Source organism: Monodon monoceros, unplaced genomic scaffold, assembly GCF_005190385.1.
Source record: "Monodon monoceros isolate NGI ecotype Baffin Bay Population unplaced genomic scaffold, NGI_Narwhal_1 Super_Scaffold_20, whole genome shotgun sequence".
Taxonomy (NCBI): domain Eukaryota; kingdom Metazoa; phylum Chordata; class Mammalia; order Artiodactyla; family Monodontidae; genus Monodon; species Monodon monoceros.
The window spans coordinates 115,061,254-115,088,006 of record NW_021703777.1 but is presented as its reverse complement, the minus strand read 5'-3'; the positions used below and the strand labels follow the sequence as shown (position 1 = coordinate 115,088,006).

At 37.5% G+C, this 26,753-nt stretch overlaps 1 long non-coding RNA gene across 2 annotated transcripts; it reads left to right on the top strand.

The window, feature by feature from the left end:
- The first annotated feature begins 1,705 nt into the window (after positions 1-1,705).
- On the top strand, positions 1,706-26,753 carry LOC114902714. 2 transcript variants are annotated; one of them, XR_003795590.1, is made up of 4 exons: positions 1,706-1,765; positions 5,745-5,880; positions 20,833-20,952; positions 26,578-26,753. It is a non-coding gene; the product is annotated as an uncharacterized LOC114902714 (long non-coding RNA). The 2 variants fall into 2 exon arrangements; XR_003795591.1 differs by lacking the exons at positions 20,833-20,952; positions 26,578-26,753 and adding an exon at positions 6,266-6,427.

Here is a 26,753-nt window from a genome sequence, read left to right as displayed (position 1 = left end):
TACACTACCATTCATTCATTCGTTCATTCATTTCATTTTTCATTCAGCTAATAAGATTTATACTATCTTTCCCAATTTTGACACTACATTAAGATTTCTGAGCCTAACATGAACTGTCAAGGCATATTATGAAGCAAAAATATTCCATTAGGAATTACTTATTCTGCAATAATTTCACATTGGCCACCCATGCCTAGCTCGTGCCTCTTTTTTATTTTTCTAATTCAGCTTTTCACTCAAAAATATCATTACTTTCCATTTTGAGCTAATGTCTATGGGCTCTTTCTAATTATTAAAAAACCTAGATGTTACTCTTCAGTATGAATAACATAGTAATATATTAATTTTTGGAGAAAAATAAAGCATCACAGCAAAAAGAAGAAACGTTTCTTTTGGTTCCTGATCACAATTCCAATGTGGGTCTGTGGGGAGGGGGACCACCCCACAGCACCACCAAGCAAATCTCAGGATGCCAGCAGGGTGTCCAAGAATTCAACTAAATCCTGACACTATCTACCGGGAGATAAGGGCCCAGTCCCACACTGCCTCCCACCCCCACTCACACACCCTGCAGACACCAGCTGCAATCCTAGGGTATCACTTGTGCTTTTGACCAACTGACTATAGATCAGAGGTTCCAAAGACTCCCCTCCTTGGGTGGATTAATTTGCCAGAGCAGCTCACAGAACTCAGGAAAGTGCTTACTTACATTTACCAGTTTATTAAAGGATATGATAAAGAATACAGATGAACATTCAGAGGGAAGAGATGGGTAGGGAAGAGAAGGTGTGTGGGAAGGGGTATGACGCTCTCACGGCCTGTCCAAGGGCACCACTCTCCCAGCACCTCTATGTGTTCACCAACCCAGAAGCTCTCCGAGCCCCATCCTTTTGGAATTTTATGGAGGTTTCATCACATAGACATGATCAATCATTAACTCCATTTTCAGCTCTTCTCCCTTCTCAAGAGAATGTGAGGTGTGGCTGAGAATTCCAAGCTTCTAATCATGGCTTGGTCTTTCTGGTGACCAGCCCTCACTCAGGAGCCATCCAGGAGCTCACCCAGAGTCACCTCATTAGAACAAAGGCACTCCTATCACCCAGGAAATTACAAGCGTTTTAGGAGCTCTGTGTCAGGAACTGGAAGCAAAGACTAATATATATTTTTTATTATCTCACAACATTATTGTAAAATTATGTGAAATTTAGAATGACCAAAACTGAAAAAAATGCACCGTGATTTCAGTATTTAAACCAAGCTTAAGTTTTCTTTCCTTTTGGGACACCAAAACTTGGTGCTTATTAAAAGGACTTTAAAAAAATGTAGCAGGCCTCTTGCAACATTAGCTAATATATTTATGTGAGTTAAATTTGAGTGAATCACCAAATGAAACCACATGGATTAAAGTCCTTGTAGGATAAATACATATTAAAAGTTTCATTTTCAAAAAGCATACTTTATAAAAGTGGTGTGTATGTATGTATGTGCCTGTGTGTTCATGTGTGTGTGTACTTTAGGATAATGAAGAGGGAGTTAAATCAACATATTAGAAAAAATAGTTTTAGATTTTTCCAAAACACTGGAGGGCATTTGTCTCTAATGTCAAGGAATGAAATACAATGCTATGACTCATGATGTCTGCTGACTATATCATTTTGCTACTTTATGTTTTTGCTAATAAATATTTCATTTATTTGCATTTCAGATAGTACTGGGTTATCTGAAACATCAGAAAAAGTAAAGATAATTTAAGGAAAAATATAAGGTAATGTCAAAGAATTATCAAAGATGAGATTTTCCTGATAGCTTTTATATTTTTAAACAAACAAAACCATTTTTCCATAGGTACAATCATAATTTGGAACTATCACTAAATTATACCCTCCAAAATCAGTGTTAAAATTTGGAGCTTTGAAACAATGCATTTTTTTTATCGTCTTATTTTTCTCCCTGCAAAAAATGACTGACAACAATTAGACATAAGATTGTGTATACGAGAAGAAATGAATATCCCAGACAAAGACAGCAAGAGGCAACATGCTGGTTGGAATTAGTTACAGATATCAGAACTTCATTCTGTGTTAAAAAGTAAATATACAGGTAATCGATATGATGGATGAATATTTGTGAACTCATGTTTAACAGTTATGCAGCTCTGACTATTGGAGAATCACTAATTCATCACCTGCTGACCCCGCTAGGGCCTGCTGCCACTCGAGTATTTGTGTTGTTTCCTGGAATGCACATGAGCGAAATGCCATGCGAGCAGGTGGTGTTGGGCTCTGCGGCATTCCAGTGAAGGCGATAAGGAACCATGTGAAAGAAGACACCCCCAGGCCCTGCTGAAAGCATTTTCCCTGTGCATCTACGTGCCCGCTCTTGCTTTGAGGCTGAATGTGGTTTGGGGAGAAACCAGCACTGTTGCTACTGCTGGTGATTTAAAGTTCCATCACGGAGGCTTGCAGAGCTAAAGAATGCACACTAACAACTTCTACTTTTACACAGAACCCAGAGTGGCTGCCTTGCCCAACCTTGCAGCATCAGGGAGTATGTCAGTTTGCTAGGCCTCCATTACAAAGTACCACAGACTCGATGGCTTCAAGAACAGAAATTTATTTTCCCACAACTTTGGAGGCTAGGAGTCTGAGATCAAGGTGTCAGCAGAGCCTTCTGAGGCCTGTCCCCTTGACTTGTAGATGGCTGTCTTCTCCAAGTGTCTTTACATGGCCTTCTCTCTGTACCTGTCTGTAGCTTAATCTCACCTTCTCATAAGGATGCCAAGCATTGGATGAAGACCACCCCAATGACCTCATTAGGCCGAATTACCTGTAAAGCCCCTATCTCCGAATATAGTCACATTCTGAGATACTGGTGTGTAGGACTCCAATGCATGAATCTGGGGGGATAAAATTTAGCCCATAACAGAGAGCCACAGCATACAGTCAGCCAAACTGCCGGTTAGTTTGCCTTCCAATATACAAGAATATATAAAATGGAGGTGACAGGATCACTTTTGAGATTTTGATAATTTTGTTTGTTCTTCAGATTTCCCACTTTCTTCCTATTCCAAGAAAGTAGTCAGACCCTTACAATTTCCTCAACTCAAGGATTTTTCTGAGCAGAAACAGAAGGTGGTAACCGTGATTCTCAGTTTCATAAGGTCTAAACACCATGAAATGATTTTGCAAGATGTCCCAGAGCAATGCCTTTGAGAAAAGCAAGGGAGGGGCTTAGTTCTGACTAGGAGGGACTAGTGGTCGGTAGACCACCATGCTGCTGTCAGGGAAAGAATGGCAAGGCCTCGGGGGAAAGGGCTGCAGGGTCTTTAGAGGGAGGCCAAACACCAAAAGCAGGGCTCCCCCAATCCCTGTCAACCTTCCTCAGCCACATGCATGTCACAGAAGCTGCAGTTAGGACCTGACTGCTGGCCAAGACCATGGACAGTTCAGTGACCAGTGAGGGCAATGACTGATGACCTGCTCCTCTGTTGAATTCTAACGCCTTTGCAAACCCCAGGGAGGAAGGAGCCCTAACCATACCTGAGATTGGCTTTCAGCCAGCACAGTGAAATGCGGGACTAGAGTTGGAGTAACTTGATTAAAATGGTAAAATTATATTCTTGAGCTAATTATATTCTTAAGCTAATTTATGCGCTTTTAAGCATATAGTTCATTCATTCATTCAAAAGTCATTTGAATGAATGAGTGCCAGATGCTCATTCTAGGTTCAGGTTGTGTAGCTGTAAGCATTCCAGGCAAAATTCCTGCTCTCTCGGAGCCCATATTTTACTGGAGAAGCCAGACAGTAAATAAGTAAACAGAATAGCTTCAGAGAGAAATGAGAGCTAAAAAGAGAGAGGAACTGGGTAACATGGCAGAGTGAGGGGAATGATACACATAGGAGATCAGAAAAAGCTTCTCTGAGCTGAGACACGAATGATAAGGAGACAGTTATTTGAAAGACAGGAAGAGTGGGAGGGAGAGCAAAACTGTGCCTTGTCAGTGCAAAGAAAGAGATGGAGGTTAGCAAGTGTAGTGCATGTGAACCCATTACAGGAGAATCTGTCATGAAGTTAATGAAGCAGAAGCTCAGGACCCTCCCTTCCAAGGCCCTGGAAGGAACACCAGCAATGTGTTCACATGTTGACATGCCTTTGTAAAATTTGCCAAAGTAAATTACTTGAACTGAATTTGGTTAAGATTGTTGTCTTTTTTCACTCCGACTTCCCCTCCAAGTGGTGGTGGAGCATTATTGAAATCCAGCTCAAGGGAAGATGAGTTGGGGATTGGTTCAGCTTGGTTTTGGTGGAATATGTTTATGTGGTTCTCAGTCACATTCATGTTAAGTTATTGCCAGCTGCGCCAGCATAGGAATGAACAGCTCCCAGGCACACTCCCCCCATGTGTAGTGCCGATATGCCTGGTGTGGAAACACTGAAGGGCAGGGTCAGAGGTCTTACCATAACACCAACCCATTTTAGGGTGCTGACACTGTATTTGGTAGTAAAGGAGAAACATAGGTTGACATGTACAGCACCACAAATTAGTCTGTGGAAACTTTTTCAGTAGCTAAATATAAAAATTGCCAGTGAAGAATTAGTTTCTTATTGATGCCTAGTCAAATGTGAAGCTTTCCCCTTTCAGGAACATGCTAGATGATGCAGCACGTATAAATATAAATGCACCATGCTTTTTTGGCTACCATGAAAAGTAGAATTTATCAGAATACCTATGTTTCTGGGCACAAACCTGCAACCATGTTACAGTGCAAGTCAATTATCAATAATAAACCATGTGGTGTGCAAGCCAATTATCAATAATAAAAACTAGTATTAATTAATTATGCTAGAGGTTAATGGAAAAAAATTACAAAGTTATTGTCATATAACTTTGTCTTTGAGGAAATCAAAGAGAACTCAACTAAATAATGTAGGGAAAAACAGGTGTATCAAACAGTTAATAAAAATATTGTTATTTATCTGGATTTTGAGATGTCTGTAGTAGCTATCGGGTAATTTGTGGGGGGGCATTCATAGATAAAACTAACACATTTTTATTTTTGTAATTTAGTTGTCTCTCTTCTGATCTTTTCTTTTTTTTTTTTTTTTTTGGCGGTACGTGGGCCCCTTACTTCTGTGGCCTCTCCCGTTGTGGAGCACAGGCTCCGGACAGGCAGGCCCAGTGGCCATGGCTCACGGGACCAGCCGCTCCGCGGCATGTGGGATCCTCCCAGACCGGGGCACGAACCCGTGTCCCCTGCATCCATAGGCGGACTCTCAACAACTGCGCCACCAGGGAAGCCCGATCTTTTCATTTTTCATCAATCTTTCCACCCTCTCTCTAACTGCATAGCTTTGCAAGATAAATTAAAATGTCTGCTTTGCCCTTAGGCTTCTGGAAGGTAATAATATTTAAAGTAAATACATTTCCATTTACAATGACAAAATGTCTATAAAGTACTATTAAAAATGCCTAATAAAATAAATAATGCTGATGGGGTTCTTGAGTGAAGCCTTATATTGAGCCAAATTTTAGATAACGAGTAGTGATTTCTTAAGTTGGGAATCACTTTTAACCTACGAGAAAAAAAATTTAATTCAAATCACTGCATTTGTTGCACCAAGGTGATCTTTTCGAGACTAAACCACATTGTGCTTTCAACCTGTTGCAGGTTTGCTATCTACCCTGCCTTTAAAAACCTGCTTTCATGCATTTATTTAATAAATGTTTATTATTTATTTCTAGGCATGATGGCACTGTTCTAGGCATGATGGATATGGAAATTAACAAGTCAGATGAGATGCATACCCTCTAGACACTCATATTCCAGTAAGAAGGACAGACGATAAAGACAAATAACCCTGGGCTTCGTCAGAAGGTGGTAAGTGCAACGAAAAAAAATAAAGCTGTAGGGGTAGGGTAGGGAGGTTGGCTACTTCAGGGGAAGCTTTTTGTCTTGAGGAGGTGATATTTGAGTAGAGATCTATTCTGTGCTGTTGCAGTAGTGGTGGTTTTCACTGTTTGTTTATTTATTTATTTGTTTATTTTGGCTGTGTTGGGTCTTCGTTGCTGCACGTGGGCTTTCTCTAGTTGGGGCTACTCTTCATTGCGGTGCATGGGCTTCTCATTGAGGTGTCTTCTCCTGTTGTGGAGCATGGGCTCTAGGCGCGCGGGCTTCAGTAGTTGTGGTGCACGGGCTTAGTTGCTCCACAGCATGTGGGATCTTCCTGGACCAGGGCTTGAACACGTGTCCTCTCCGTTGGCAGGCGGATTCTTAACCACTGCGCCACCAGGGAAGTCCCTCACTGATTTATTTAAATCATAAGAATATTTGACCAAGCAAGATACCGTAAGTATACTTTTTTCAGAGGCAGCACAGGTCGGGGGAGAGGCAGGAGCTTAATGTGAATTCAAACCCCAGCTCTGCCACTGTTTTCTACACAGCCTTGGGTGCATGGTTTATCTTTTCTGAACCTTGATATTCTCCTCTATTGAAGTTTCTCTGAGAAATAAATGAGATTTTTTTTTTTTTCCATGCCACATGGCATGCAAGACCTTGGTTCCCAGGGATCGAACTTATGCTCCCTGCAGTGGAAGCATGGAGCCTTAACCACTGGACCACCAGGGAAGTCCCAAAATGAAATGTTTTTAAACACTTGTTTTTCAAACAAATTTTAAACAAGTGCCTGGCACATAGTAACTGCTTAATAAATCTTTCCTTTAACCCCTCCCTTTGCTCTCTAAGATGTTCCTTTCTGGATGGCAACGCAAATGGCTTAGCTCAGAGTCTTTGGAAGGAAATAGCTTTTCATTGTAGGTCAGTGCAATGGACTTCCCACAAAAGTGAGGAATTTCGTACAAAATTGCTAATTATTTGCAGAACAGGCAGCAACAACTGAGCAAAGAGAGAATAAAAGGGCCACCACTGAGTACGAGAGCAGACGTTCAGCTGACCAGATTTCATTACTCCTTATAACTCTTTGGAATCAAGACAGGCCTGGGTTTGTGTTGCACTTGTGCCACCCACTAGCTGGTTACCATGGCTCTCTAAGCCTCAGGTTCCTCGTATTTGGAAAAGAAAAGGCTGTTTTGAAGAACTGTGATGTATATTGATGCTTAACTCCGTGCTGGAACACAGGAGGCTCTCGCTGTATATTTGTTGTTATTGTTATTAGTAGTGGTCTATCCATTTTCGGCTCAGGATGCTTTCCCATTCACTCTCTTAGCATGAAGTACAGTAGTAGAAATAGGATCATATCCTTTACCAGAACTGTGAAATAAGGCCCTGAATATGGTTTCATCCATAGTTTCATCCAGGGACTGAATTTCAGTCTGAATTCCCCAGCATCTAGAACAGCCTCTGCAACCAACTAGGAGCTCAAAAATATTTGCCGATGGGCTGACTGTACTGTCTCCCAGTTTTCCCACTGAGCTTCACCTCTGGATATAATAGAATTGCTGAACCACATAGGGATTTAGGAGATTCTTTTTCTGTCCTTCAAGTAGAGGAACCCCTTTGCCTTCCAAGATGGCCAGTGAACCAATTTCTGCAGGCCCTGGATTTTGAGTTTTCCAAAGGTAATCGTCACTCCTTAATAAATACACATGGAATGAAATTGCATAGAATCAAATTGAATTAAATGGAAACACAGTAAATGCAAACTTAAACTAACATATTAAACCTGGTTTGGACTTTATTTCCAGATTTCAACTTTCATTTACCATCATGTAGAGTGACAAGGAACTATACTTTGTCCATCTCTGATAACTTTCTCTTTGAAATCTTGAAGTGGTTATAAACATTAAGTCCCACCAAGTGTCATTTTCTAAATTCTCTGAGGAGAGGGGAAAGAGGCAGCCAGGTGAAGCAAATTGCCTGAGGTCACACTGGAATCAGTGAGAGAGCAAACCAGACTCAGAGCCTTCTTACCCCATCAATGGTGAACAGGGAAAGTTATCTGGAGGTACTTAGGCCATTGCCCTGACGACATATTCAGGGGATTTTCCTGCGTTTTGTTTTCCAGCACTTTGGCAAATCTGGCCTTAAGTATCCCTAGGGGTAGCATTTCCTTCCACTTTCCATCTTTCCAACTTGGGTAATTATGCCAGCCTCCAAGAGCTTCAACTGCCAGAAGTTTGTCTATCATTTAAAGTATAACTTCCAGTTCTCTTTTCATATTTCTATTCTTCCCATTACTATCTTTTTCTTCCTTTTTAGTGCTGATAGTAGTAACGTTTAGGATTATTGGGAATAGAGCTATCATATGTGAAACACTTCTTCTAAATGTCTTTGAAAAAAATCTTTCTTTACATCTTTAATTAAGAGGTAGGTTTTTTGGGCTTCTTTGGTGGTGCAGTGGTTGAGAGTCCGCCTGCCGACACAGGGGAAACGGGTTCGTGCCCCGGTCCGGGAAGATCCCACATGCCGAGGAGCGGCTGGGCCCAGTGAGCCTATGGCTGCTGAGCCTGCGCGTCCGGAGCCTGTGCTCCGCAACGGGAGAGGCCACAGCAGTGAGAGGCCCGCGTACCGCAAAAAAAAAAAAACAAACAGAAACAAAGAGGTAGGTTTTTTAAAAATCAAAACATTGAAGTAATGTTTGAGCAAGACAGCTGTTCTGCCAGACAGCTATAGAATTTCAACAAAATGTAAGAAAAGTTTTTTGAAAGGCATACATAAACAGGCATGAAGATTTGCACAGGTTGACAATTTTAAAATGTAGTGTTATGTTGTCACTATAGGAAAATTTAATGCACGCGTGAGATACTTCAGACACATTGTTTCTGATGTATCCCATTTGTAAATGCATTTTAAAAATTAAAGAATCACCCGAATTTAGATAATCAGTTTGAAAAGCTGTAAAATCTAGACCAAGTGTATTATATTTTTGGTGGAATAAAATGTTTTAACAAGTGCAGGCAATTAAAGCCAGTATATATATATATATATATATATATATATATACTTGTGTATATACACATTCCATGTGTATACAAGTGTGTATATATATATATATATATATATGAAATCCAACAGAGCCATTGCACCAAAATATCAAGGAAGATTATGTCTCTTACTGCATTTTTCATTAGGTAAGTAGTTTTTTAAGTCAGAGGTAGAAGAGGAATAGATTGGGTTGCTCTAACTTTTATTCCTATGAGGTACACACTCAAAGTTAAACATGACAGAACCTGACTTGGAGGGAAATTTTCAGTCAAAAGAAAAAATCAAATAATGATCATTATCATTAAAACTGATTTCACTTCACTCTTTTCAAACCAATTTTATTCTGCCTTAGCAATAAATGAAATCCAGATGTTAGAGTGATGCGAGATACTTTGTTTTAAGCCCAGTAAAGCAGAGCCATGATTTCTAGTTAGTATAACCATTCATTTGAAAAACAAACCCTTTAGTCTTCTTACAAAATTGTTTTGGTTAAGGAAACCCTGGGATGTAAATCATTAAGCATTACCAGTACCCTCAGGAGACAAGCAAATAAATAACAGATACTACCCAGGTACAGTGGCAACTCAAAATCACAAAATAACACAGTTTCAGGGTTTTAAGTAACTTTTGTTCAAAGACTGATAAGATTTATAGTATGGTAAACATGCTTTTGCCACAGAAGTAATGGAAAGACAAATACATACACATTAATATCCAAGATGCAAAATGAGTTCGGGATAACATCTGACTAATGATGTTCATCATTAAAGATAAGAAGAACAAATCATTAATAAGAATTTTAAGATTTTGAAGTGGAAGCATACGGGCAACTGTATTTGGTAGACAGCATACACAAATATTATTTTAGTCCAAGGACAGCTAATCTCAACAACTTTGAACTAGTAAATAATTTCCTTCCTTTGGTGAATGAGAACATTTGTGACATATGATTATACTAATTACCTCTACCTCGTTTTTGCTTGTGAAAGAAGGGGGAGGAAAATGTAACTATTTCAAGGGTTATCTGCTTTTGAAAGAAATTAAATAGAAGGCATTCTTATTATCAAATTATACATTATCAAACATATATATCAAATATAAATTATTACATTCTTCAAATGAATTTCAAAGAGTACACATGTAATGTAAACATGTGTAATGTAAAAAGATACATGAGGAACTGTATTAACAGAAAGATGCAGTAAATGACCATCTTTAATAAATACACTGTTTTTGATCTGTATGAATGACTGATTTGTACCGATGTGTTTATTCACTTTGTCCTAGTCTCCTTGTGAAAAATAATACATTTTTTTCAACATAGGTAGTGAAAGGGGAAGTCTGTGACTGAACAAAAATGGAACTAATAGGTACAGCCAGGAATTGTGTCTATACTCTTAAAATTATACTCTTTGGCATTAGTCTTTAACCAACAATGCCATTTGACTTAAATGATACAGAACAATGCAATTACAGCACCATCTTTCATTGCCTTTAGTCATTTGAAAGAAAATGACTGAATTCAGTTTATGGTTTTAGATAAATCTAAGAAAATTTAAACATGCAGTGATTCTCAGCCAAGGGTAATTTTGCTTCTGAGGGGCAGTTGACAATGTTGGGGAACACTTTTGATTGTCATGATGTGGGTGAGAAGATGGTGTGCTACTGGCATCTAGTGAGTAGAGGCCAGGATGCAGCTAAACACCCTACAATGCACAGGACAGCCCTCCGTCCCCAGCGAAAAATTATCTGGCTCAAAATGTCAGCAGTACCTCAGCTATAAAACCCTGGACTACAGAAATTGGAGGCTTAGAATCTTACACACACACACACACACACACACACACACACACACACACCCCAGAGTGTATATAATTCTTATTCCTGGTTTGGTTCAGACATTTTCTAGGAATCATTTTGTTAGATTCTTTCAATCTGATGTATGGAATTTTCCTGCCCCCAATAAATTCCACACATGAAGTGTTCTGAATCATCTTCATTCCCTCAGGTCCCCATCCCAGCACAGCCATATTCATCCTTAGAAAAGCACCTCATCAATTACCTTAATGATTTAGTTAAAATCATCCTACAAATGCTGTGTCTACTTCCTTCCTTTCCACATATTTTTTTCTATAACTTCACTCATTCTTTTCCATCTTTACAAAAGTATTTCCTCTTTTTCAAGGAAATGCCTTATCAGTTCTCCTTCCCTCCTCCCCCTCAAATTCACGTTTTCTTAACCCTGCTATCTTTTTAGGTTATTCCCTATTCCTCTCCTTCCTTTTGCAGCCAAAATTATTGAAAGAGTAGTCAACATGACTGTGTCCACTTTATTATAATCTAACATCTGTTTCAGTGACTCTCTGCAAATGCCTTCTTAGCCAAATCTCAACTGTAAAACCAATGGTCTTCCTTTAGCCATAATACTTACTGTTAAAAATCTCCTGTGTCCTCCTCTGATACCTACTAACCTGATTCTCCTTCTATCATCATTTTTTTGGTCCCTTCACTATCCCACCCACTACATATATCCCACAAGGATCTGTGTGCAGTATGGCAGTTATCATACTGTGCCTCTCAGCTTCAAATCCACCCTTCTACATCGGCTCTGTGATGCTCAAGCTGGGACTCAGACTGCGTTCCTGCTTTGCCAGCGGTTCCTCATAAGATCTGCCAATAGAGGGCGCTGGACAGAGACTGCAAGGCCAGAGCAGAGAGAAGGGACTTGCTTCCACTGGATTGTTTCCTGTTCCTATAGCAGTTTCTTCTAATAGCTGACCTTGATTCCACTCTGTGGCTATTCTGACACTTTGCAGGACCAGTCTCATGATACCACCACCAGCCGAGCAGCAACCCCTTCTCAGAGGGCTGGCCCAGGCCCACGGGTCCCCTTTCAAACTTCCATGTTTTAATAAATTCCAACTTCTTCCTTTTATTTGCCCCAAACCTATGAAGGGTATTGGGGGAGAGCTGCTTCTTTCAGTTGCCACCTCCATGATGCTTTGGTGTTCTTACTTGCCTTTTCAGTTGTTTAATAATAGAGCCAGTAATACATAGAATAGCCATAATTATAGCTATCATCTTATTTATTCAACAGGAGAGTAACGTAACATTCTTTTATCCTAGAACATTTTGAGTTTACTTTTCCCCTAACTGACATGAATGGTATATGGGATTTTGGTGTTCATTTAGTGTACTGATATTAATTACGAGGAAAGATCTGGCTTCCAAACTTTAGCTCACCCTTCCATCATGGCTCCAAAGAAGGCTTCCATTCCATCCCATTGTTATGGGGTGCCAGTGGTTATGGTGGGGTGGAAGGGGGAACTAAAACTGGAAGAAGTTTGGAAGGTTGAATGAGGGAGGGGGTTTCAGTGACTTATACATAAACCTTGATGAAATGAGTACTTTTGGGCTAAACTAAGGACATCCATAACCTTTGCCTCATGATACGGTAGGCATTATGCATTAATAAAATTGAAGCTTTACTCATTCAGGCTTATTTATTTTTATATTATCCCAAGACCCCCAGTAATCATGATTATTCGAAGAAAGCTTCTAGGTGTGGTAACATCATAGGGGAATGTGTTCTATCTTGAGTTAGGAGGCCATTGAGAAGGAGTCAAGACTGGAAGGTGCTGACACAGGTACCCTAACACTGACTTACACTTTTCATTTTGCATCTTCAGGCCTATGGAGGGAAGGCAAGCCTTTACAAAGAAAGGGATCTTTGGGCCTAGAAACAGGAAAGTTAGGAACACATGAAGCCTGCTCTCAACATAAAGAGCAGGTAGGAATCCTCAGTTTCTAGGGCTTCTAGCCATAGGGGGAAACTGTGAGGGAACAAAAGGCATTAAAATGTTATAAGGGTGAGGGAAGGCGTTATATGGGAAATCTCTGTATCTTCCTCTCAATTTTGCTGCAAACTTAAAACTGCTTAAAAAATAAAGTCTTTTCCAAAAATGTTATAAGTTTTTTTAAATTTTGTAATTTTCTTTGATCATTTTTATCAAGATTCTATCCCACAATGAATAACAGTAAAATTCTGAAATGGGAAGCATCTACTATGCTTGATTTCAGGGCAGCAAGGAAGTGGGAGCTGGAGAGACTATATATATCCTTCTCATCATGTAGCTAGAATTATCAAAAGGCCAGCAAGCACCAGAGAAGATGCTAACACTGTTAAAAAGGATGGTGAAGAAGGCTACAGCCCATGGGCCTGTGCAGCAGGGAAGAAATGAAAGCAAGGAAAGCCAGCCTGACCCTGAGGATTTAATGGTCAGGAAGCCCTGTGGTTTTCAATTATGTGGAAGTGCAAATTCTAAGGAAAGCAAGAGAAATATAAGCTAAATAAGAAATCACCACCACTTCTTGATTCTTGAAATTTTATTGAATCACCGTTTCTCCCCAAATTACTTTTATATGTCAAGATAGCCAAAAACCCACGCAAAAAGCCAACTCACTTTACTTATAATAAATAAAAATACTCTAAAGTTATCTTAGTTATGATATAATGATCAGTGTTATTCAAATAAGTGGTTCTAGAAAAATCTGTATGACTGTTAGTATGAAAGCATTCTACTCAACTGGAAATTAAAGACAAGCTTAAACTTTACACTGAAATTCAGTGATTTTCTTTTAACTAATTTTCATGTTATGTTGATCTGTGAAGAAATGTAAAATTTTAGCGATTTCACAGATTAGTTAAAACATTTGATTAAAACAAAATCTATCCTGTTTCAGTGAACCATATGCTCTGTGTAGTTCTTTACTGAAAAATCCAGAACTTTCTCCATCAAAAGCTTTCTACTGTCAAATGCCATCCAATCTGCTATTAACTTACCATGTCTTGGCTGGCCTTGGAGTTATCATTTATTTATTTATTATATAATATGCACACCTATCACAATTTATCATGCCCTCAGCTTAATAAGGTTACTATTTATGAAGTTTCCTGGGGAATTGGGTTGCTCTGTATGGCTGTTACTTTTGCACTACTAATAATTCCTTGAAATGAATTTTCTCACGTTTGGTGTTTCTTTTGCACTGCTTTGGTAAATTACCCAGTGCCTTTAATGTAGAAACTCAAAGAAGAAATGCTTGTCTGTATTTTGTCCCTTTAATGTTTGGAAAAGGGTGGGGGAATAACACGTTCTTCAAAGATTGCCCCAAGTTTAATATAATAATATAAGTTGCTTAATTATATATTTATTAATTTATTTTGAAGCCAAGATTTTTTAATTATAAAAATAAAAGCCTATATTTTTTGGTTATAGCTATAAAGAATAAATTTGTTAAATAAAGAATTTTTGTAGATTGTTTTTAAAAACAAAGCAAATTCATATCCTTTATTTAAAACCCCACATAGAATAAAAATAAAAGGAGGATGTCCATTATTTCTATGTAATTGAAGACTCTATTCATCCTCTTCTTCACACTAAGAATAGAACAGGAGGAAACTATTTTTTAGTATATATGCATTTGAAATTCTCAGTGATCTGGAGTGATTTCTATTCATCGCAATATAAAGAGTGGCTTAGTATGAAGCTTTGCTAATGAGGAGGACTTGATTGTCCTGTGGTAGGTTTTACAATCCTCCCTGATAAACCTATAGGCATCTCAGAACCAGATATTTGCTAACTCCAAGGAACTAGAAGATACAAGCCTACTTGCTTCAAAAAATATTTATCGAGAGCCATCAAGGTGTTCAACCCCATTATGTGATCCAATAAATAAATCATTCATTTCACAGGACATTTGTTGAGTTCCTATGATGTGCCTTGTACAAAGTGCTAAGTGCTAAGGAATAAAGGTGGGTAACATATAGTCCCTACCCACAAAGAACTCACTAGCTAGTTGTGGGACCAGGTATAAATGCAAATCACAATATACTGTATGATATGTGCTGGAATGGAGGTAGATTCACTATGTTTTGGCATCTCAGTGGTGAATAAAAGAATTATGCTGGGGGTGGTGATGAAAGGAGTGCTTATGGAGCGCTGCCAAAAGAAGAAATGATATTTGAGGTGGAGTTTGTAGACAGAAGAAGAGAGAGAGAGAAGAGAAAGAGAAGTAGAAGTAGGTAAAGAGATAGGTAAGGAGGGAAGCAGGGAGGAAGAGAAGGAAAAAAGGAGGGAGGGAGGAAAGCTGAAGGATAATACAGATGCACAGAGACACTAACAAGGACATGGAGACATAAGTAAGCATGTAAGTTTAAGAACTACTGTAAACAAAACAAAACAAAACCCCCCAGAAACCTCAATTAAATAGTCAAGAGACTAGAAGGGGGAGCTCTTATGCCCTGTGACAATAGCAGAGCCCAACAGGAAGAAGACAAACTCCTTTCCTGGCAAGGGCTCAGCCAATGAAAAGCCACTGGACTCTTTGTTTCCTGTAGCCTGCCCAACTTCCTTTTCCCCTCTATAAAAGTGTTCTTCCCTTGCCCCGTGGGAACTTGCACATGGCTCACCATGGTTGCAGACGCTACATGACAGTTCTCTACTGATCCTGAGTAAACCCATCTTTGCCGGAGAAATGTCTGGCAGTCTGTTTGATTTGGGTCAATACTACTAATGGAGAGGTATGGCTAGAGCATAAAGGCTGGGGCCGGGGCAGTGTTGGAATGCTAGAGCTGATGCTGGAAGCCTTGACTGTAGTATATAAAGGACCTCCGTACTGTGGTAGATTTTGGACTTTATCTTAAAAGCAGTGAAGAGCTAACAAACATTCTTAAGCAAATAAATGAGAAATTGAGGGAGGTTTTGGTGGTTATTTTGGTTTGTTATGTTTTGGATGTTGCTGTTTAGATGTGTGTTTTAGAAGGTTACTTTGGGAGTAGTGTGTGAGGTAGAATGTACGTCCTGATGCCTCTGCTACTAATAACAATTAGCCAGGTCTTGACAAAGAGCTGTGAGAGATGAGGGGATCTAAACTACATAGTGACAGTAGAAATGAAGAATTGTTATCAGCTCTTGCCTGAGGTGACACGGTGTGGTGACAGGGTCTGGAAACAAACAACTTAGATTGGAAACGTGGATTTCCAGTTATTAATGGCATAAACTTTGGCAGGTTACTTAACCTCTCTATAACTCAGGGGTTTTTTTGTTTTAGTCTGTAAAAGATTAATAAAAATAATATCTACCTCATAAGGTTGTTAGGAAGATTAAATGAGTTAATATATTAAAAGCACTTAGAATAAATAGTACCTGACGTAGTGATTGTAATATGTGCAAGTGCTTATTAATATTATCTATTCAGAGGAGAAGTAAATCTCATATTTTTGGAATGAAGGAAGAAGAGACCATTTAATTTGGAATGTAGAGAAGACGAAAATGCCAAAAGGCAAAGACTGCTGGAGTTCAGAGGGTACTCCAGTTGCGGGTAATAGCAAGAGCTAAGGCTCAGAGCAGGGAAAGGATAGGAGATGTTGAGCTTTCAGGAAAAGGTTCAAAGGGTCATGCTTCAACAGGAAATAATTTCTTCAACAGGCAAAAAGAAATCTGAGAGCCTAAGGGCAAGGAAGACTCAACCTTGCCTATTAATAGGGGACCATAAAAATTTATCATCAAATTGTGATACTTTTGAAAGAGAAAAAAATAGTAAAAATGATAAAAATTAAATCATTTATATTTATTTTAATATATTTTTGAAATATTTATTGTCCAAAAATTGTTTTATTCAAAATTATTTAAAAATATAAGTCTTTCTGGGAAAAAACTACATACATTAAAGGAAATTTTTTAAATTTTAAAAATTAAAAATTTTTAATCTGAACATTTAAAGATGACTTAAGTGTAATAATTACAAGAACAGAAAATTACAGGTAAATATCTGTCATGAGCAGAGACGCAAAAGTCCTGTGTGAGATATGAGCAAATCTAATAAAGGACATATAAAAAGGGTAGTACATCAAGACCAAACGGAGTTTATTCCAGAAATGCAAGATTGATTTAACATTTAAAACTCAGTGTAACTCATTACATTAACAGAATAAAGGAAAAGAACATATAGTTATCTCAATAGATGCAGAAAAAGTATGATCAAGGAAAAACAAAACAAAACAAAAAACCCAAACCTCTTAGCAAACTGGAAATGTAAGGGATCTGTCTTATTTCAGCAAGAATATCTTTTTAAAAAATTGACAACTACATTTTACTTAATGGTTAATTTTAAACATTTGCCTCTTGAGTTAGGATTAAGATAAATATGACCACTATAACTACTTCTATTCTACATTGTACTGGAGGTACTAGTCAATGCTATAAGGCAAGACAAATAAAAGAAACAAAAGATATAACAAAGAGTAAAAAGTAAAAAACTTTACTTTTTTAGGGAAAAAAGTAAAGTTGTCATTTGCAGATGACATGATTATGTATGTATGTGTGTATGTAAAAAGTCTAAAAGAATGTACTAACTATTAGAATTAATAAACACAGCTACTGGAAACAATATCAATATCCAAAACTCAATTGTATTCTATATACTAGGAACAATTAGAAAATGAAAATAAATTTTAAATAGCATTATAAATGGCACTGAAAAATAAAACTCCTAAGAATAAATCTAAAATATGATGTGCAGAGCTTCCCTGGTGGTGCAGTGGTTGAGAGTCCGCCTGCCGATGCAGGGGACACGTGTTCATGTCCTGGTCTGGGAAGATCCCACATGCCATGGAGCGGCTGGGCCCGTGAGCCATGGCTGCTGAGCCTGCGTGCCCGGAGCCTGTGCTCCTCAACGGGAGAGCCCACAACAGTGAGAGGCCCGCAAAAAAATAAAAATAAAAAAAATTTTTAAAAAATGATGTGCAAAACCTCTGTGCTGAAAAGTACAGAATATTGCTAATGTGATTATAAAGACCTAAATAAATGGAAGGATATTCTATGTTTGTGATCAGAAGATTCATGGTAGTAAAAATGTCAATTCTCCCCCAGAGTGATTTACAAACAATTCAAAATCTCAGACTTTTTTGTGTGTGCCAATTGAAAAGCCCATTCTAAAATTTATATGAAAATGCAAATTACCTAATATAGCCAAGGCATCTTGAAGAAAAACAAAGAGATTGGAGGAACATAAAGATATCAAGGTTTGTCATGAAACAACAGAAATTATAACAGAGTGGTGTTGGTTCAAGGACAGGCAAACAGACCAGTATGACAAAGTAAGGAATTCAGAAACAGATTCATGCATATAAAATCATTTGATTTATGGCAAAGTCACTATTGCAATTCAGTAAAATAAATGATAGTCTTTTTAATAAAAGGATGCCAAAAAAAGGAGATACAATACTGGAAAAAATTAAATATGACTCCTAGCTTACATAAAAATTAATTTAAGATGGATTAAAAGGCTGAATTAATAGACTGAATATTTGTATCTCTCAGAAATTAATATGTTGAAACCTAATCCCCAATATGATGGTATTTGGAGATGGGACCTTTGGGAGGTGATTAGGTCATGAGGGTGGAACCCTCATTAATGGGATTAGCGCCCTTATAAAAGAAGCTCCAGAGTTCCCCTTGTCCCTTCTGCCAAGAACCCGGGAAGTGGAACCTCACCAGTGCCTTGTGCCCTGATTGTGGAATTCCCAGACTCCAGAACTGTGAGAAATAAGTATATAGAAACATTCCATACCTTAATGTGAAAAGTCAGATAATGAATTTTCAAAAAGAAAACACGGAATACCTTTATAGCCTTGAGAAAAGCATAGATTTCCAAATAGAACATACAGTTCACTAATCATAGAATAAAATACTGATGAATTTACCTTTATTAAAATTAAGAACCTTTACTTTATCAAAAGCCATCATGAATAGAGTAAACAGGAAGCCACAAATTGGAAGAGGATATTTGAAATACATATATCTCCCAAAGGACTTGTGTCCAAAATAAAGAAATAACTCATATAAAACAATAGGAAAGAGACACTTAGCCCAAAATTTTTTAAATGAGCAAAAGATTTGAATAGGCACTCCACAAAAAAAGGTATCTAAATCACCAATAAATATATTAAAAGATGTTCAATATTATTAATAACAGTGAAATGCAAATTAAAACAGTAATAAAATACCAACAACACCCATTAAAATGGCTATAATTAAAAGGACTGAAAATACAAACTGTTGGCAAGGATATAAAGGAACTGGAACTCTAATGTTGCTGCTGATAGTGTTAGTGATAGTTCGGAAAACTGTTTACCAATATCTACTAGAGCTAAACATCCCAAACTCTATGACACAGTGATATCCACTTCTAGGTATGTGCTCAAGAAAGATGATTACCTATGTGTGCCTGCCAAGTATATATATATATACCAAAAATGCCCATAGGAGTATTATTCATAATGGCCCCAAACTGGTAATAAACCAAATGTTCACTAATAGTGCAATGGATAACTTAAAAGTGGTATATTCATATAATAGAATACTATACAACAACAAAAAGGAATAAACCTCTGTAATACCCCAAAGCATGGATGAGTTTTACAATGTTGAAAGAGGTTAGAGATGCATATTGTGGGACTTCCCTGGTGGTGCAGTGGTTAAGAATCCACCTGCCAATGCAGGGGACACAGGTTCAAGCCCTGGTCTGGGAAGATCCCACATGCCACAGAGCAACTAAGCCCATGCACCACAACTACTGAGCCTGTGCTGTAGAGCCCACGAGCCACAACTACTGAAAGCCCACGCACTCTAGAGCCCACACGCCACAACTACTGAGCCCACACGGCAGTTACTGAAGCCCACCCCGCCTAGGGTCCGTGCTCAGCAACAAGAGAAGCCACCGCAATGAGAAGCCCACACACCACAAAAGAGTAGCCCCCGCTCACCACAACTAGAGAAAGGCTGCAAGCAGCAACAAAGACCCAGCACAGCCAATAACTAAATAAATAGAATTTTTTAAAAAAAAGAATGCATATTGTAATATTCATTTATATGAAGTTCAAAAGGAGTCAAAAGTAATTTTTTTGGTTACAGAGGTCAGAAGAGTAGTAACTTATTTGGGGCCAAATCAACTGGGAGGAGGCGTCAGGGTGTGTGTGGTGCTGGAATGTTCTTCTCTTGATCCGAATGGTGTTTGCACACTTATATACACATGTAAAAAATCATTAAGCCTTAAGATAGGTGAATTTTATGGTATGTGTTATATCTTCACTTAAAGAAGATAAATATAGATAGTAAAAATGATACGTACAGAATTATTATCCTCATTATGTCTTCATGTATCAGTTTCTTAGTCATATTTCTCTAATATCATGTCACTGGTATTTTCCTATGGTCTTATTATTTTGTATGTTCGTTACAAAATTACTTGCAATCTTTAAAATGGTGTTTTATTGTTAATATATATGAAACTGTTAATATCTTCAGTTGATTTCTTCTATTTCAACCATACTATTTTTTTTTTTTTTTTTTTTTGAGATACGCGGGCCTCTCACTGTTGTGGCCTCTCCCGTTGCGGAGCACAGGCTCCGGACGCGCAGGCTCAGCGGCCATGGCTCACGGGCCCAGCCGCTCCGCGGCATGTGGGATCTTCCCGGACCGGGGCACGAACCCGTGTCAGCAGGCAGACTCCCAACCACTGCGCCACCAGGGAAGCCCTCCCATACTATTTTTAATTATGAAAATACTCTCTACAGTTACTGAGGTACCTGGTCAGATCAATAATAATGCTAAATTGAGAATATTTTCCATTTTAATTGCATTATATTGAAATATAGTAATATTTCAGCCAAAATATTTTCACATGTACTCTCTTTTTGCCTCCACTCAGAGTATATTTATTCAATAAATGTTTTATTAGATGAAATTTGTCAAATTATCTCTCTCTATGATTCTTCTGAATGTTTTGCCAAATTTAAATTCATTTGGGTTTTATTCTATTTTGGCACAGAGAATTTTCTCCAACAAAAGTGGGAACACAAAGGACATTCAAGATATCCCAAAGATCTATTATCTAATTTCAAAATCAAATCTTGCACTATTTGGACTTTCATTATTTCAGTAATTACAAGTAAGTTGAATATATTGTATTGCACTTAGATTGATTTACAAAGAACTTCCTTAAGGGCTCAAGCATTTCTAAAATTTGATAACATGTAGCAAAGAGAGAAAGCATCTACTTCCACACTGAATCTGAATTATTTTTTTATTTCAACATCAAATTTGTAAAAAAAAAAAGAAGTATACAGTTTAGTAACTCTAATTGCATGTACATACAAAATATTTATAAAATTTAACAACTATAGCTTCTATTTCAGTTGTTAGATCATCACAGCTCTTTTAGGATGCAATTATGAATTTTGTATGTACCACAACCAATACGATAAGCACATTTCTTCAATGTATGTATCTTAATTTAATGGAACATTGCTTTTACCATGTTTTTACAAAGTTGTCCATCAAAATTTGTGTTCATTTTATTACTGAAATAAGCCAATAATTTTATATCAATGCTGAACTTTTAAACTAAATTTATAATGTTTTTAACAATAGTGTGAGATGCTTTATCTAAACAGAATGAACTTTAAATAGTTTTACTTTGATTCCATGATTTGTGTGGGAAAAAATCTTGAACCATTTTTAATTGGCTGGCTTTTATTTGTAGCACCTGATATGTTGTTGTAAGAGTCTCATCATTTAACTATCTGTGAAGTTAGCATCCTATTAGAACTAATAAAATAACAGCTATCATTTCACTTTTTGTACAGTCATAAGAAAACTGGGAATCTAAAATGAGCAAAATGTAGAAGTAAAATCATTTGATCCAAATGGAAAGTCCTGCTGCAGAGTGACATGTAAATACACCTTCTGCAGCTGCACATGTTAAATCATGATCTCCAGGAACAATCATCTTAAAATAACATTAACTTTTGAAGTGGATACTTTCAGTTTTCACATGCTCAGCAATTATGGCCCCATTGTTGGGTGGGGAATTTAAAAATTTTGAAAGTTACACCTTCAACATTAGCTTTTTTGAGAAACAGAAACTCAGTACTTAATTTTTCATGAAACACTCTTGGCTTTTAGCCTATTACTGTCAAAAGAGTTGATTGCAATTTTTATAAAGGCATGAATAACAAAATAAGAAAATTTTAAAGATTTTTACCATGGGATACTGCTGTAGCAAGAGCACTCAGACCACTCTCGGTACACAATATGGTAACCAGCCTCTATTTCCTGAACATATTTCGTGGACAACTAATCTGTAATTACCCACATTTCCTAATGACCCTGCTGACTAGCAGCCTGGCAGCTTGTTACATCATGAAATCTGTAGCATGGGCCATGGCATAATTGGCTAGAACACCAAGTAGATTGCAGGGGCAACTGTGTTGAATACTTCTTCCTCCACCCTCAAGACCAGAAGGATTTAACTGTTCCTAGTCGCCTGAATCCAAGGGCACATCATTTTATCAATTAAGACTCCACATGCTATCCTGAACAGCAGTTGTTATTTTATATATAATACATACATATATATATATAAAATATATATTTAGAAAGGTTCTAGAATAGAAAGATATTCTCTCTAACCAGGCAACTCTCTTTATATGTCCTAAACTGAGAATTCTTTTCCCTGCATATTAGCCTCATACTTCTAGATGAGACTACAGCAGAAGTTGCAAGTACAGAATAAAGGCCCATCAAATTGATCTTCGCTTATTTTAATACAACACTTAACACTACTTGTTTAAATCAGGAAAAAAAATCCTAAAGTGGATGGTACAAGAGAATAGGCATAAATGGGGATTGTCTCAGGCATACTGGGGCATATGAAAACCCTAAAGTAGTTTAAATTCACAGTGGAAATAAATTCAATTCAAATCCACAAATATTTGTTGAGGACCTACTAAGCCCAAGAACTTTAGCTATAAGCCGAAAGGAAAATACAAATAGGAATTGAGCCAATTCTTTCCTCTTACCCTTAGGAAGGATAAGGCATATATACAAAGGATTCATATTCAGAGTAGAATGGTATGACATTTTCTTGAAAATTAATGATGTAAGACTCTTGCATTGAAGAAAATAACACAGTATTTGTTTCCAATGATTAAACTTGAGCTTTTGAGTAAAAACGAAAATTTGGAAAAATTGTATCCACCACTGTGAGTTTGACAGTTTCCCAATATCTAAAGGCTTTTCTGATGCGATTCGTAATATGATAGTAATATGAACAAATGTGATAGTGAAAAGTGTCAACATTTCAAGGACTTGCATAACTCAGTGGATCAATACTTTCCAAATGACAAATGTGTAAGCAATGTTACAAAAATCACACATGGGTAGAAAGTGGCCATCCAAATTGCAAGATAGACAAATGGATTTTAATATAACAGTCTGAACATTTTATTGATATGATTTCAGAGTTCACATTACAAACTAACCTTTAAGAAACAACCCCTTGTTAAGTTTTGGTGTATATCCAAAAAAGAAAGAATATCCACAGTTTTCTGAAAAGGCTATTAAATACGTCCTTCTTTTTCCAACTACCTATCGCTATAAGGCTGAACTTTCTGTCCTTCAGCCAAACAGCTAATCACAACAGATTTAATACAAAAATGGTTATGATAATCCAGCTGTCTTCTAGTAAACCAGGCATTAAAGAGGTTTGCAAAAATGAAAACAATGCTACTTTTCTCACTAAATTGTTCTGTTTTAGAAAATATATTTTTTCATTAAAATATTATTTACACTGACATGTAACGGCCTTATTGCTATTTTGAAAGGAATTAATATATAAAGATTGCCTTAAATAATACAACTGTGTCTAATTTCATGACACTGGTGCTACTGGGAAAACAGGGGAAAGAGAGATTATGGCAGAAAAGATACGGAAAGTTTTCACAAAAGACCTGGTATTCCACTTTAGACTCTGAAAAGTAGGACTTTAAGAGGAACTCTTTTTGAAAGAATGAAAAGTCATACGTAAAGGCTTAGAAACAGGAAAGCATCTGTTATTCTCAGGAAATAATGAGTAATGAGTTCAGTTGGCTGAAATATAAGGAAGGCACCATTCTCTCCTGCTTCTCTTGTTAACTCTCCCTCTCCCTCTCCCTTTCTGACTTTTCTTTCTCTCCCACTCCATAAATCTTGATGCTTCCAACAGTTTTGTCTTTGGATCTGTCTTCTCACTCTATATGTCTCCCTCAACAATCATGTCCATCTTCAAGATTGGAACTTCACTTCTTGGCTGCTGAATCCCAGATGTTTATCTCACATTCCTTCCTGAGCTCTAGAATTATATGTTCTGGACATCTTGAAAGCAACAAACCAAAAATGGAATAAATGTTTTCCCAGAAGCCACTCCCCCTCCTATATCCCCTTTCTTGGCATCCCCCCATATTCAGAAATAACTCAGGTCAAAAACAGCAGAGTCACTTTAATTTTCACTCTCACCTCCCTCCCCTATCTTCTTTCAATTTCATCCCCTTCCATCACCACTCTTCCTTGTTATTGTTTTCTGTACTATTATGGTATTTTCTTAGTTCTTTTCTGCCACTAGTCTCACAACCTTCCATTTTATCCTCCTTATTGCTACTAAAGCCAATAGTACAAAAGCAACAAATCTAATCATGTTTCCCTGTCTTGAAACCCTTTGATGCCCGCCCCCCTCCAAGGATTCCCTAACACCTTGGTGGAACATAAAATGTCATCCATTACCTGGCCCTTGATTACTTCTCCATCCTTAATGCTTGGCAGGTACCCTCCACAGCCCATAGCAAACCTATTTCTTGATTCTGCCATATTAAAGAACTTGTAGTTCTCAAAATGACTCCAGGTTGTTTTACTTTTCCATGACCTTGTTCAGGTGTTTTCTCATCCAGGAATGTCTTTTTCTGCCCCATCAACAAAGGATACCAATTCACCTTTCATCATTATTCTAGAGATACATTTCCTCTAAGAATTTTTCTCTTCACATTGGCTTAAGTAACATATTTATTTTCCTCTTTTAATAATAGCATTTAAAGTGATTATTAGCATGTGAAATCTGTTTCTGAAGCTGTTCTTAATTGATTTCCCCTCTTCACAGCACAAAACACTGAATAAAGTATTTTGCAAGGGCTCATCTTGTTTTAAGTAAAAAGCAAAATTTAAATATCTAGCAGAAAGTACCCAAATCCATATTTCTTCTAACATTTCTACATATAAACTGGCAAAAAAAAGAGCCAAGGTTTACAAAACACATGTCCAATAGCCATGTGTGTATTATGTCCTTTCAAAAGTTTTTTTCACAAATAATTTTATATTTCTGGAATTCCTTGAATATTTTGCAAATTTAATTTTTGATAGACTTGACATTCTTTTATATCACAGAGGTATTTTGTTTTGAGAGGTTTTTTTCCTCAAACTGAGTCACATTTCTAGTCTTTAATATTAATATAGCTGGTTATTCACAGCTCATTTTAAAAAGGATTAAAATTCTTAAGCAGCAACATCATAGCTGTATTTGCCATCCCCTGAATTCAAGTGATATCAGAGGTACAGATATGCCTGCCAGAGACTTGCTTCATTACTGAGCTCAAGTCCCCAAAATCAGTGAGCATCCAATCCAGCAGATAGAAAGAAGCTCTGAGCAGCTGCACAAAATGAAAGGCTTTTATAGGTAGAAGGGAGTGGGAACAAGGAAGTTTTATCAGGCAAAAAGCAAATTGATTACTGCAAGGTTATTTTCCTTTAGGGGATGGCACGGGTCTATCAGGCAGATTACCTCACTACTGCTGATCAGACAACTCCTGACTGACTGGTATGAGATTCCATTTCTGGGAGAGCCCAAACTGTAATTAAGTCTTGGTTTGGTGACGTGGGGCTTAGTATGAGTGACCCCATTTGAGGCCTGTTGTCTTATCTTAAAAAAAACAAATTTGGATGGAGATATACCGAGGAAATGCAAAATGTTCAAAGCTTTTATGCCTAATTACATGAGGAAGACATTATCCCGGTTATAGAAACGACGGGTCACACATTTACATAGGAGCCTAGACTTCAGTCTATCACACTCATGCAAAGAGCAGAAACAATGATTATAAAGACAGGGAAGTGCCACTCATTTGCTAACTCAGGTGATTCAGTGATAAGAGATTTTTTTCATCAGTCTGTAATTGCAGCGATGTTTTTCAGGGCCTTGTAAGCACCTGATGCATGGGAGGAGGGAGCTGGTTCTTTTAAAAGGGCTTAATAGAGAGAGGCAAGAAATAAGGAAGCAAGGCAGTGACGAATTAGAAAAAAAAAAAAGGTTATGTGAAAACCATCTGAGAAATTAGCCAACATTTGTGGAGAGAATATAGAATGTAGAAGTTAGGGTTCTTTATGTAGATAATGAGACTATCAAGATTTAGTGAAGCCAAAGTTTTATGACAGAGTGGTGAGATCTAACAAATCAGATTTTCCCTCATTTATATTACCATTTAAAAGATTTTGTTTCATTGTAAACTGTATGGTTAATTTAGTGGGGCAATAAGTGGTTTAAAACCATAGTAGAAACAGTAGATACATTAGTGATACGTTTAAACAGGACAGAAAGTTCAACCTCAGAAATAGGAAAGAGGAGGCGGTTCCTCCTCTCCAAGAGAGTACATGGAAGGTCATCCTATCTAAGGAGAAGGTTTTGATTTCCCACTTTCTGCTTCCCACTCAGTGACACTTTGCACCTGCTTTCTGTAAAGATGAGATCTTAAAGCTGAAATTTGGAGGCAGAAGAATTGGCTTTTAGAGTTAAAGCATTGTGCTACAAAAACAGATTTGTATCTTCCCTTGGACGGCTTGGAAACTGTCAGTGCAATCCAGGGTAAGAAGGTGTGGAACCTAGAAAGA